General features: G+C 56.6%; 1 pseudogene; it reads left to right on the top strand.

Moving 5' to 3' along the window:
- Window positions 1-616: 616 nt before the first annotated feature.
- On the top strand, window positions 617-4,917 carry LOC133362200 (probable RNA-binding protein 46; annotated as a pseudogene).
- Window positions 4,918-12,672: the final 7,755 nt, after the last annotated feature.

The following is a 12,672-nucleotide window of genomic DNA, read 5'->3' as shown; positions in this document are numbered from 1 at the left end:
GCTGCTGCTGCTCTAGTGACATCCCTACGAGAGAGAGAGCGAGGCTCTACCTTGGTAAACAACAACAACCACAACAACAACAACCACAACAACAACAACAACCGCGATGAAAATTTCTCACCTCGGATTGCAGTTCACACGCGGACCTCCAGCTTCCTGTTAGCTCGTGACGTCACGCGGCAGCAGATGACATGACGTCACGCGGCAGCAGATGACATGACGTCACGCGGCAGCAGATGACATGACGTCACTTCTGGGGTACAAGACCCTCCCCTCCCACAATGAGAGGCTACCCTAACTGAATAAATTAATAAATTATGTTGATGTTTGCGATCATCAACATTATCAATAAACATCATTTACACCATCATATACAACAACATCAACAGCATCAGCAGCATCATCAGCAACATCATCACCACCCCTAGCATCAGCAGAAATATCAACATCATCAGCAACAGCAACAACAACATCAGCAGCATCAACATCAACAACAACATCATCAACATCAACAACATCATCAGCATCAGCAACATCAACATCAGCAACAACAACAACAGCATCAACAACAGCATCAGCAACATCGTCACCATCTAGAACAGAGGGGAGGGAAGACTGCGGCCTAGTCGGCCTCGGGCCATCCCGAGTTTTCCTAGCGGACCCGCCGCGCCCGGAGCGCCTCCCCCGGCAGGAGTCGGGATCGAATAACGGGTCCGCCGGGCGTGGTGAACACACACACAGTGTACACACACACAGTGTACACACAGTGTACACACAGTGTACACACAGTGTACACACAGTGTACACACAGTGTACACACACACAGTCTACACACACAGTGCACACACACAGTACACACAGTGCACACACACAGTGTACACACACACATAGTGCACACACACACACACAGTGTACACACACACACACAGTGCACACACACAGTGCACACAGTGTACACACACACATAGTGCACACACACACACACAGTGCACACACACAGTGTACACACACACACAGTGCACACACACAGTGTACACACACAGAGTGTACACACACACACAGTGTACACACACACAAAGTGTACACACACACATTGTACACACACACAGTGTACACACACACAGACAAACACACACAGACACAGTGTGTACACACACAATGTACACACAAACACACAGTGTACACACACACAGACACACACACAGAGTGTACACACACACAGTGCACACACAGACACACATACACAGTGTACTCACACACACACAGTGTACACACACACAGTGTACTCACAGACACACAGTGTACACACACACAGTGTACACACACACAGTGGACACACACACACAGTGTACACACACACACAGTGTACACACACACAGAGTGTACACACACACACAGTGCACACACAGACACATACACAGTGTACACACAGACACACAGTGTACAGACACACATACACAGTGTACACACAGATACACAGTGTACACACAGACACACAGTGGACACACACACACAGACACACACAGTGTACACACACAGTGTACACACACACACAGTGTACACACAGTGTACACACACAGTACACACACACACTGTATACACACACACACAGACACACACACAGACACACACAGTGTGTACACACACACAGTGTACACACAGACACACAGTGTACACACACACAGAGTGTACACACACAAACACAGTGCACACACAGACACACATACACAGGGTACACACAGACACACAGTGTACACACACACAGACACACACACAGACACACACAGTGTACAAACAGACACACACAGTGTACACACACACAGACACACAGACACACACAGTGTACACACAGACACTCCAACACACAACCGGTTAGTGCTGCTCCAGTGACAGATTGGCACGGTATGTCACGTGATAAACCTTGCGAATCGGCTGTCGGCTGATGGCCGGTTTAACGACACGCAAACATTCAAACTTTATTTGGAGTTGGAGTTTGTGTCTCTCTCTCATCATCACGGTGGCTAGGAGATGTTAACTACCTCGCCTGGTATGCAGGAGGTCGTGGGTTTGATCCCGATACTGAAGATTCTTGCTGTATATTTGGAGTTTGTGTGTCTCTCTCTCATCATCACGGTGGCTAGGAGATGTTAACTCCCTCGCCTGGTATACAGGAGGTCATGGGTTTGATCTCGATCCTGAAGATTCTTGCTGTATATTTGGAGTTTGTGTGTCTCTCTCATCATCATCACGGTGGCTAGGAGATGTTAACTACCTCGCCTGGTATGCAGGAGGTCGTGGGTTCGATCCCGGCCCTGGCGACGCCAACTGCTGTATATTTGGAGTCTGCGTGTCTCTCTCTCTCTCATCATCATCAGTGAGTGGGTGAGGTGAGTGGGTGGGTGAGTGTGTGAGCGAGTGGGTGTGCGGGTGAGTGGGTGGGTGAGTGTGTGAGCGAGTGGGTGTGCGGGTGAGTGGGTGGGTGAGTGTGTGAGGTGAGTGTGTGAGCGAGTGGGTGTGCGGGTGAGTGGGTGGGTGAGTGTGTGAGGTTAGTGTGTGAGAGAGTGAGTGTGTGAGCGAGTGGGTGTGCGGGTGAGTGTGCGGGTGAGTGGGTGGGTGAGTGTGTGAGCGAGTGGGTGTGCGGGTGAGTGGGTGGGTGAGTGTGTGAGCGAGTGGGTGTGCGGGTGAGTGGGTGGGTGTGCGGGTGAGGTGAGTGGGTGGGTGAGTGTGTGAGCGAGTGGGTGTGCGGGTGAGTGGGTGGGTGTGTGAGCGAGTGGGTGTGCGGGCGAGTGGGTGGGTGAGTGTGTGAGGTGAGTGTGTGAGCGAGTGGGTGTGCGGGTGAGTGGGTGGGTGAGTGTGTGAGCGACTGGGTGTGTGAGGTGAGTGGATGGGTCAGTGAGTGGATGAGTGAGGAGGGGTACCAGGTCGTCTACTGGGGGTGAGGGGTCATTATACAGGGCGGTTCAAAGGTCAAGACACAGTTTCTTGGGTTTCTATTTTATTGTGATTTTCCGAGTTTACAAAGGTAGCTCTGCTTGAACGCGTCTCTCTCCATCCGCCTCTCCACTCTCTCTTCCTCTCTCCACTGCTGGGCCTGTAGGCTTGGCCCGAGCGAGTTCCCGCCTTTTCACGAGTTGATTCCGCCCCCCGCCGTGGCTTTGTCGGCACGAGGCTTCTGCGCCGGTGAGTGTCAAGGGCTCCAACGGGCCCCAAACCGCTGCCCCGTCGTCACCGCCGCCGTGGACAAAGCGCCGATGCTCGACATCATGAGCTGCGTGGAGAGGGACCTTCTGGACCTCATGTTGCGCACGGGCTACAACGTCGTCCAGGAGAACGGACAGAGGAAGCTGGGACCGCCGCCCGACTGGCAGGGCCCCCCTCCCGCCCGCGGCTGCGAGGTGTTCGTGGCGAGGATCCCGCGCGACCTGTACGAGGACGAGCTGGTGCCCGTGCTGGAGGCGGTGGGGCGGCTGTACCAGCTGCGCCTCATGACGACGTACCGCGGAAAGAACCGCGGCTACGCGTTCGCCACCTTCGCGACGCGCTCGCAAGCCGCGGACGCCGTCAGGAGACTCCACGAGTAGGAGATCCGCCCGGGGCGACGGATCGCGGTGCGAGCGAGCGTCGACAATCGCCGCCTCTTCATCGCGGGGCTGCCGAAGGTCAAGACGCGGGCCGAGGTGATGGCGGCGATGAGCGACGCCACGGAGGGCGTCGTGGGCGTCAAGATGCGCTTCTGTCGCCACGACAGGAGCCTCAGCCGAGGCTACGCGCTCGTCGAATACGAGAGCCACCGCGCGGCCTGCGTGGCCCGCAGGGTGCTGCTGCCGTACTCCTTCCGGCTGTGGGGCCGGGACATCAACGTGGACTGGGCCATCCCGCAGCGAGAGCCGGGGGCGGCGGCCGCTGCTGCTGCCGCGGCGGTGGCAACGGAAGACGACGAGGAGGGGGGGTAGGAGGTGGCAACTGAAGACGAGGAGGAAGAGGTGGTGGAGGAGGAGGAGGTGGAAGAGGTGGTGGAGGGGGAGGAGGAGGCAACGGAAGACGAGGAGGAGGGGGGAGGAGGAGGTGGAGGAGGAGGATGTGGAGGAGGAGGAGGCAACGGAAGACGAGGAGGAGGAGGAGGCGGGGGCAACTGAAGATGAGGAGGAAGAGGTGGTGGAGGAGGAGGAGGAGGAGGAGGTGGGGGAGGAGGGGGAGGAGGAGGAGGGGGAGGAGGAGGCAACGGAAGACGAGGAGGAGGGGGAGGAGGAGGCGGGGGCAACTGAAGATGAGGAGGAAGAGGTGGTGGAGGAGGAGGAGGATGAGGTGGTAGAGGAGGAGGAGGAGGAGGTGGTGGAGGAGGAGGTGGAGGAGGAGGCAATTGAAGACGAGGAGGAGGAGGTGGCGGCGGTCCCAGGCCTCCCGCAGCCGGAGTGCGCCGTCTGCGGCAAGGTCCCGCACAGCCTGTTTGTGGGCTGGGCGGCGCGCACGCAGCTCTGGCGGGCACCCCGCCACTCGCGGCCCACGCGCGTCGGTCTGGACGAGCTGCCGGAGGCGGCCGTCTTGTCGTGGGAGACGCGTCTGCAGGCGCTGCTACGGAGCGCCGGCGTGGGCCACGCGACCTTCGAACTGCACGCTCACTCGGAGCCCGGCAGGCCCATGGGCCTCCTGTACAAGGTCTCCGTTCCCGGGATGATGCGGGAAGGCAGTGGCTTCTTCCCCGCGGTGCTGAGCTCCAGCGTGGAGGGAGCGCGCGAAGTTGCCAGCGAGCTCCTCCACGAAATCCTCAGCGACGCGAACCCGAGGGCTGGCCCGGCCCCCGTCGCGACGGCGCCTCCCGGCCGCCCCGTCCGGGACCTCCCGGCGTATCCCGGCGACTTCCCCGTGCCCCGGCAGCCGGTCGCCGCGCGCCTGCCGACAAGCGGCACGCACCCGTAGTGCCGCGTGGCCGTCGTGGCGGCGTTCGTCAGACCGCGGACGGTGTCCTACCGCTTGAAGCTCACATCCGTTCTGCCGTGTTCACCGTCAAACTGCAAGTTGCCCGGCCGCTCACTCGACATGGTCACGTTGCCGCATGCCAGAGCTCGCAATCGGGTACCCGTACACGTTCCCTACCCGATACCCGGCTACCCGTACCCGGCCGGGTACGGGTAGGGTACAGGTATCGGGTACCCGATTGCGACCTCTGGGATGAAGCCACGTTGCAGGCGCGGGTGGGTTGATTCTAGGAACTTGAATTGTGAGAAGAGACAAGACGTTGGCAAATGAGTGACACACGGTGACTCACCAGTGACTCACGGCTTACCCGTACCCGGCCGGGTACGGGTAGCCGGGTATTGGGTAGGGTACGGGTATCGGGTACGGGTAACCGGGTATCGGGTAGGGTACGGGTAGCCGGGTATCGGGTAGGGTACGGGTATCGGGTAGGGTACGGGTAGCCGGGTATCGGGTAGGGTACGGGTATCGGGTAGGGTACGGGTATCGGGTAGGGTACGGGTAGCCGGGTATCGGGTAGGGTACGGGTATCGGGTAGGGTACGGGTACCGGGTACCCGGTTGCGACCTCTGCCGCTCGCTCTCCACTCAGCCGTCCGCCCCTTTCCTGTTTCCCTCGTTGGGCGGGACCAGCCCTGACTTCACGTTGTGCCTCATTTGACTCGTCACCCCGTGGCCCCGCACACGTCCTCGTCACACCAGGTGTCACCCTGTCATTACACTCTAATGACGACCGACAACTGAATCCGTAAAGACAAAATGATTTCAGGTGTTTGACGCGTCAACGCCATTTTGTTTTGAAAATGTCGGGGAGAAAAAAGTATTTTGTTCACGTCGCATTCTCGTGTCAAAACATTTGATTCTTTATCAAATTGAAAAACCCTTCGACGTAGCGACTTTGCTACGCACGGAGAGGTCCGTGCACTGCCTCGTTTGCACAGCCTCTATCCCTGTGCCACGTGTAGTTCGTGCACACACAGCTGTTAAGAGTTTGATGTTTTGTTGATTCACAATTTACGTGTGTTTTTCCTGTAATGGTTTTTTGTTAATGTTTTAGTGGAAATAAAGTCGTGAAAAGTCTCTTCCTCTCTCTCTCCCCACTCTCTCGGCCGAGTGTCGCATGCTTGGGACCTTTCTTTCCCTCCTCTGCGGATTTAATTTGATGTGTTGATTTACACCCAGCATATTTCAGACTTCCCTGTTTTGTCAGGGCATGTTCCTGATCATTACCAACGTTCCAATGGCCAGGAACTTCAGAGTAACCTATTACCTTTTCATGCAGCATCATAATATAATTTTCCTGGATCATCGCCTTTATAGCTTTGATCAATTGCCAATGGTTTACCGGTTCGTGTTAGTGTTTACTTGTGCCGCCCTCTTTCCCCGTGGGACCACGTGGCGTGAAGTTGTGTCGCACATGAACAGAGTCGGTGCACATCACGAGTTTCCGTACTCGACTGTCACAGAGACACACAGAGACATAGACACACACAGAGAGACACACACAGACACACATACAGAGACACACACAGAGACATAGACACACACAGAGAGACACACACACACAGACATAGACACACAGAGAGACACACACAGACACACAGACACACACGCAGAGACACACAGAGACACACATGCAGAGACACAGACACACACACAGAGACACAGACACACACACAGAGACATAGACACACACACAGAGACAGACACACACGCAGAGACACACAGACACACACATATGCAGAGACACAGACACACACACAGAGACACACACAGAGACACACAGTGACACACAGTTACACACAGACACACACACAGAGACATAGACACACACAGAGAGACACACACACAGAGACATGGACACACAGAGACACACGCAGAGACACACAGACACACAGATACATAGACACACACACAGAGACACACACACAGAGAGACACACACAGACACACACGCAGAGACACACAGAGACACATGCAGAGACACACACACAGAGACATAGACACACACACAGACACACAGAGACACACACAGAGACACAGACACAGACACACACATGCAGAGACACAGACACACACACAGAGACACACACAGAGACATGGACACACACGCAGAGACACACGTAGAGACACACAGAGACATGCACGCAGAGACACAAAGACACGCAGAGACATAGACACACAGACACACCGTTACAGACACGCACAGAGGCCGGCAGTTGCTGCTGCTGTTGCTGCTGCTGCTGTTGCCGCTGTTGCTGCTGCTGTTGCTGCTGCAGTTGCTGCTGTTGCTGCAGCTGCTGCAGCTGCTGCTGTTGCTGCTGCTGCTGCTACTACTGCTGCTGCTGCTACTACTGCTGTTGCTGCTGCTGTTGCTGCTGCTGCTGCTACTACTGCTGCTGCTGTTGCTGCAGCTGCTGCATAGAGTTTGTGTCTCTCTGTCTCTCTGTTGTCGAGTGGATTTTCTTTCCGGGCCCTCTGGTTTTCCCCTCCACATTTGAGAGCCGTGAGTTGCTAGAGTCTTTGCCAACTGCTATAAAGGTTCACGTGATGATGATGATGAACCTCATTGGTAGAACTATCATCGGTAATGGCCAGGTCAGGGCCTTCTAAAAGAGAGCTTACACACACAGCATCTCAATGAGGCCCTTGCCCGCTAAAAATAAAACGCGGTTTAGTTTCTAGCTCAAGTCTTGTGCACAACAACAACAGCATCATCACGATGCGCCCACCTGCTCAGAGCAGTTCCAGCCCAGGTAAGTGAACTTGCCACCTTTATTACCATCACCAGCACCACCACCAGCACCACAATGTCTCCCCCAGCAAACAACAAAACAGCTGGGCAGGCAGCCTCACTCACTCACGGGGCAGGCAGCCAGGCAGGGAGAGACGAGGCCACGTCTCCTCCAACGCTGGGACACGTGGCGACGACAAACAGAACCGCGATGGGCAAAGCGACCACCCCCCCCCCCCCCCGAGTCGAACGGACGACGCTTTTCTGTCGATTCTCTCGGATAGTTCTGGAAAATATGTCATGGACCTGCCCTCAACAACGCACGCTCACACTCACCACCACCCTCACCACCCTCACCACCACCCACCCTCACCACCCTCACCACCACCACCCTCACCACCACCCACCCACCACCACCCACCACCCTCACCACCACCCTCACCACCAACACCAACCAACCACCCACCCACCACCACCCACCCACCACCACCCTCACCACTGTGTGGTGAGCTGTGGGTCTCTGTGGGTCTCTGTGTGGTGAGTCTGTGGGTCTCTGTGTGGTGAGTCTGTGGGTCTCTGTGTGGTGAGTCTGTGGGTCTCTGTGGTGAGTCTGTGGGTCTCTGTGTGGTGAGTCTGTGGGTCTCTGTGTGGTGAGTATGGGTCTCTGTGTGGTGAGTCTGTGGGTCTCTGTGTGGTGAGTCTGTGGGTCTCTGTGTGGTGAGTCTGTGGGTCTCTGTGTGAGTCTGTGGGTCTCTGTGTGGTGAGTCTGTGGGTCTCTGTGTGGTGAGTCTGTGGGTCTCTGTGTGGTGAGTCTGTGGGTCTCTGTGTGGTGAGTCTGTGGGTCTCTGTGTGAGTCTGTGGGTCTCTGTGTGAGTCTGTGGGTCTCTGTGTGGTGAGTCTGTGGGTCTCTGTGGTGAGTCTGTGGGTCTCTGTGTGGTGAGTCTGTGGGTCTCTGTGTGGTGAGTCTGTGGGTCTCTGTGTGGTGAGTCTGTGGGTCTCTGTGTGGTGAGTCTGGGTCTCTGTGTGGTGAGTCTGTGGGTCTCTGTGTGGTGAGTCTGTGGGTCTCTGTGTGGTGAGTCTGTGGGTCTCTGTGTGGTGAGTCTGTGGGTCTCTGTGTGGTGAGTCTGTGGGTCTCTGTGTGGTGAGTCTGTGGGTCTCTGTGTGGTGAGTCTGTGGGTCTCTGTGTGAGTCTGTGGGTCTCTGTGTGGTGAGTCTGTGGGTCTCTGTGTGGTGAGTCTGTGGGTCTCTGTGTGGTGAGTCTGTGGGTCTCTGTGTGGTGAGTCTGTGGGTCTCTGTGTGGGAGTCTGTGGGTCTCTGTGTGGTGAGTCTGTGGGTCTCTGTGTGGTGAGTCTGTGGGTCTCTGTGTGGTGAGTCTGTGGGTCTCGTGTGGTGAGTCTGTGGGTCTCTGTGTGGTGAGTCTGTGGGTCTCTGTGTGGTGAGTCTGTGGGTCTCTGTGTGGTGAGTCTGTGGGTCTCTGTGTGGTGAGTCTGTGGGTCTCTGTGTGGTGAGTCTGTGGGTCTCTGTGTGGTGAGTCTGTGGGTCTCTGTGTGGTGAGTCTGTGGGTCTCTGTGTGGTGAGTCTGTGGGTCTCTGTGTGGTGAGTCTGTGGGTCTCTGTGTGGTGAGTCTGTGGGTCTCTGTGTGGTGAGTCTGTGGGTCTCTGTGTGGTGAGTCTGTGGGTCTCTGTGTGGTGAGTCTGTGGGTCTCTGTGTGGTGAGTCTGTGGGTCTCTGGTGGTGATGGTCTCTGTGTGGTGAGTCTGTGGGTCTGTGTGTGAGTCTGTGGGTCTCTGTGTGGTGAGTCTGTGGGTCTCTGTGTGGTGAGTCTGTGGGTCTCTGTGTGGTGAGTCTGTGGGTCTCTGTGTGGTGAGTCTGTGGGTCTCTGTGTGGTGAGTCTGTGGGTCTCTGTGTGGTGAGTCTGTGGGTCTCTGTGTGGTGTTGTGGGTCTCTGTGTGGTGAGTCTGTGGGTCTCTGTGTGGTGAGTCTGTGGGTCTCTGTGTGGTGAGTCTGTGGGTCTCTGTGTGGTGAGTCTGTGGGTCTCTGGTGGTGAGTCTGTGGGTCTCTGTGTGGTGAGTCTATGGGTCTCTGTGTGGTGAGTCTGTGGGTCTCTGTGTGGTGAGTCTGTGGGTCTCTGTGTGGTGAGTCTGTGGGTCTCTGTGTGGTGAGTCTGTGGGTCTCTGTGTGGTGAGTCTGGGGTCTCTGGTGGTGAGTCTGTGGGTCTCTGTGTGGTGAGTCTGTGGGTCTCTGTGTGGTGAGTCTGTGGGTCTCTGGGGTGAGTGTGGGTCTCGGTGTGTGAGTATGGGGTCTGTGTGAGGTCTGTGGGTCTCTGTGTGGTGAGTCTGGGTCTCTGTGTGGTGAGTCTGGGTCTCTGTGTGGTGAGTCTGTGGGTCTCTGTGTGGTGAGTCTGTGGGTCTCTGTGTGTGAGTCTGTGGGTCTCTGTGTGGTGAGTCTGTGGGTCTCTGTGTGGTGAGTCTGGGTCTCTGTGTGGTGAGTCTGGGTCTCTGTGTGGTGAGTCTGGGTTCTGTGGTGAGTTGTGGTCTCTGTGTGGGTCTCTGTGGTGAGTCTGTGGGTCTCTGTGTGGTGAGTCTGTGGGTCTCTGTGTGGTGAGTCTGGGTCTCTGTGGTGAGTCTGGGTCTCTGTGTGGTCTCTGTGTGATGAGTCTGTGGGTCTTGTGTGGTGAGTCTGTGGGTGTCTGTGTGGTGAGTCTGTGGGTCTCTGTGTGAGTTGTGGGTCTCTGTGTGGTGAGTCTGTGGGTCTCTGTGTGGCGAGTTTGGGTCTCTGTGTGAGTACCGGACATCACACAACTAAAAGCTTCAATATAAAGTCGGGGTGAGGGGGGTGGGTGAGAAATAACTTTTCACCATCAATATAACAACAGCAACAAGGACGGTACTACTACAGTGGCCGCCTTGCCCACAAACACACAAACTTCCGACCTCCGACTCTTGACACCTCATCCTCCACCTCTTCTCCTCTTACACCTCCGTCTCCGCGTGCCGCTCCGTCATCCGCGCCGTGGCGGCCTCCTCGTCGCTGGAGGGAGCGGAGAAGAAAGTAGGCGAGGGTGATGCGCCACGTACCGGCAGCGCGTGAGATGTGCACGGACAGTGGAACTTATTCGCGCCCGTTTCGTAGACTAAACATTTCTAATTCGGAAGACGTCACGCGACACCGAATAAACATCGGCGGGCGTCGTCAAGGGTGGGGATCGAACCCACGACCTCCTGCGGTGCCAGGCGAGGTGGTCAAACATCTCTCAGTGTCTGGGATTGAACCCACGAACCTCCTGCGTGCCAGGCGAGGTGGTCAACATCTCTCAGTGTCTGGGATCGAACCACGACCTCCTGCGTGCCAGGCGAGGTGGTCAACATCTCTCAGTGTCTGGCATCGAACCCACGACATCCTGCGTGCCAGGCGAGGTGGTCAACATCTCTCAGTGTTGGCATTGAACCCACGACCTCCTGCGTGCCAGGCGAGGTGGTCAACATCTCTCTCAGTGTCTGGGATTGAACCCCACGACCTCCTGCGTACCAGGCGAGGTGGTCAACATCTCTCAGTGTCTGGGATTGAACCCACGACCCTCCTGCGTGCCAGGCGAGGTGGTCAACATCTCTCAGTGTCTGGGATTGAACCCACGACTCCTGCCGTGCCAGGCGAGGTGGTCAACATCTCTCAAGTGTCTGGCATTGAACCCACGACCTCCTGCGGCCAGGCGAGGTGGTCAACATCTCTCAGTGTCTGGGATTGAACCCACGACTCCTGGTGCCAGGAGAGGTAGTCAACATCTCTCAGTGTCTGGGATGAAACCCACGACCTCTGCGTGCCAGGCGAGGTGGTCAACATCTCCCAGTGTCTGGGATTGAACCCACGACCTCCTGCGTTACCAGGCGAGGTAGTCAACATCTCTCAGTGTCTGGATGAACCACGACTCCTGCGTACCAGGCGAGTGGTCAACATCTCTCAGTGTCTGGGATTGAACCCAACCTCCTGCGTCCAGGCGAGGTGGTCAACATCTCCAGTGTCTGGGATTGAACCCACGACCTCCTGCGTGCCAGGCGAGGTAGTCAACATCTCTCAGTGTCTGGGATTGAACCCACGACCTCCTGCGTGCCAGGCGAGGTGGTCAACATCTCTCAGTGTCTGGGATGAACCCACGACCTCCTGCGTTCCAGGCGAGGTGGTCAACATCTCTCAGTGTCTGGGATTGAACCCACGACCTCCTGCGTTCCAGGCGAGGTAGTCAACATCTCTCAGTGTCTGGGATTGAACCCACGACTCCTCCGTGCCAGGCGAGGTGGTCAACATCTCTCAGTGTCTGAGATTGAACCCACGACCTCCTGCGTGCAGGCGAGGTGGTCAACATCTCTCAGGTCTGGGATTGAACCCACAACCTCCTGCGTACCAGGCGAGGTGGTCAACATCTCTCAGTGTCTGGGATTGAACCCACGACCTCCTGGCGTACCACGAGGTAGGTCAACATCTCTCAGTGTCTGGGATTGAACCCACGACCTCCTGCGTACCAGGCGAGGTGGTCAACATCTCTCAGTGTCTGGGATTGAACCCACGACCTCCTGCGTGCAGGCGAGGTAGTCAACATCTCTCAGTGTCTGGGATTGAACCCACGACCTCCTGCGTTCCAGGCGAGGTGGTCAACATCTCTCAGTTTCTGGGATTGAACCCACGACCTCCTGCGTGCCAGGTGAGGTGGTCAACATCTCTCAGTGTCTGGCATTGAACCCACGACCTCCTGCGTACCAGGCGAGGTGGTCAAGAATCTCAGTGTCTGGGATGGTGGTGGTGGTGGTGGTGGCGGTGGTGATGATGGTGGGGCGGTGGTGGCGGTGGTGGAGGCGGTGGTGGCGGTGATGGTGGCAGGTGATGGTGGTGGTGGTGACGGTGGTGGTGATGATGATGGTGGTGGTGGGTGGTGGTGGTGACGGTGGTGGCGGTGGTGATGATGATGGTGGTGG

This window comes from Lethenteron reissneri, unplaced genomic scaffold (assembly GCF_015708825.2).
Source record: "Lethenteron reissneri isolate LAM-NWPU_2019-01 unplaced genomic scaffold, ASM1570882v1 scaffold_1400, whole genome shotgun sequence".
NCBI lineage: Eukaryota > Metazoa > Chordata > Hyperoartia > Petromyzontiformes > Petromyzontidae > Lethenteron > Lethenteron reissneri.
This window is presented reverse-complemented; position numbering and strand designations above follow the sequence as displayed.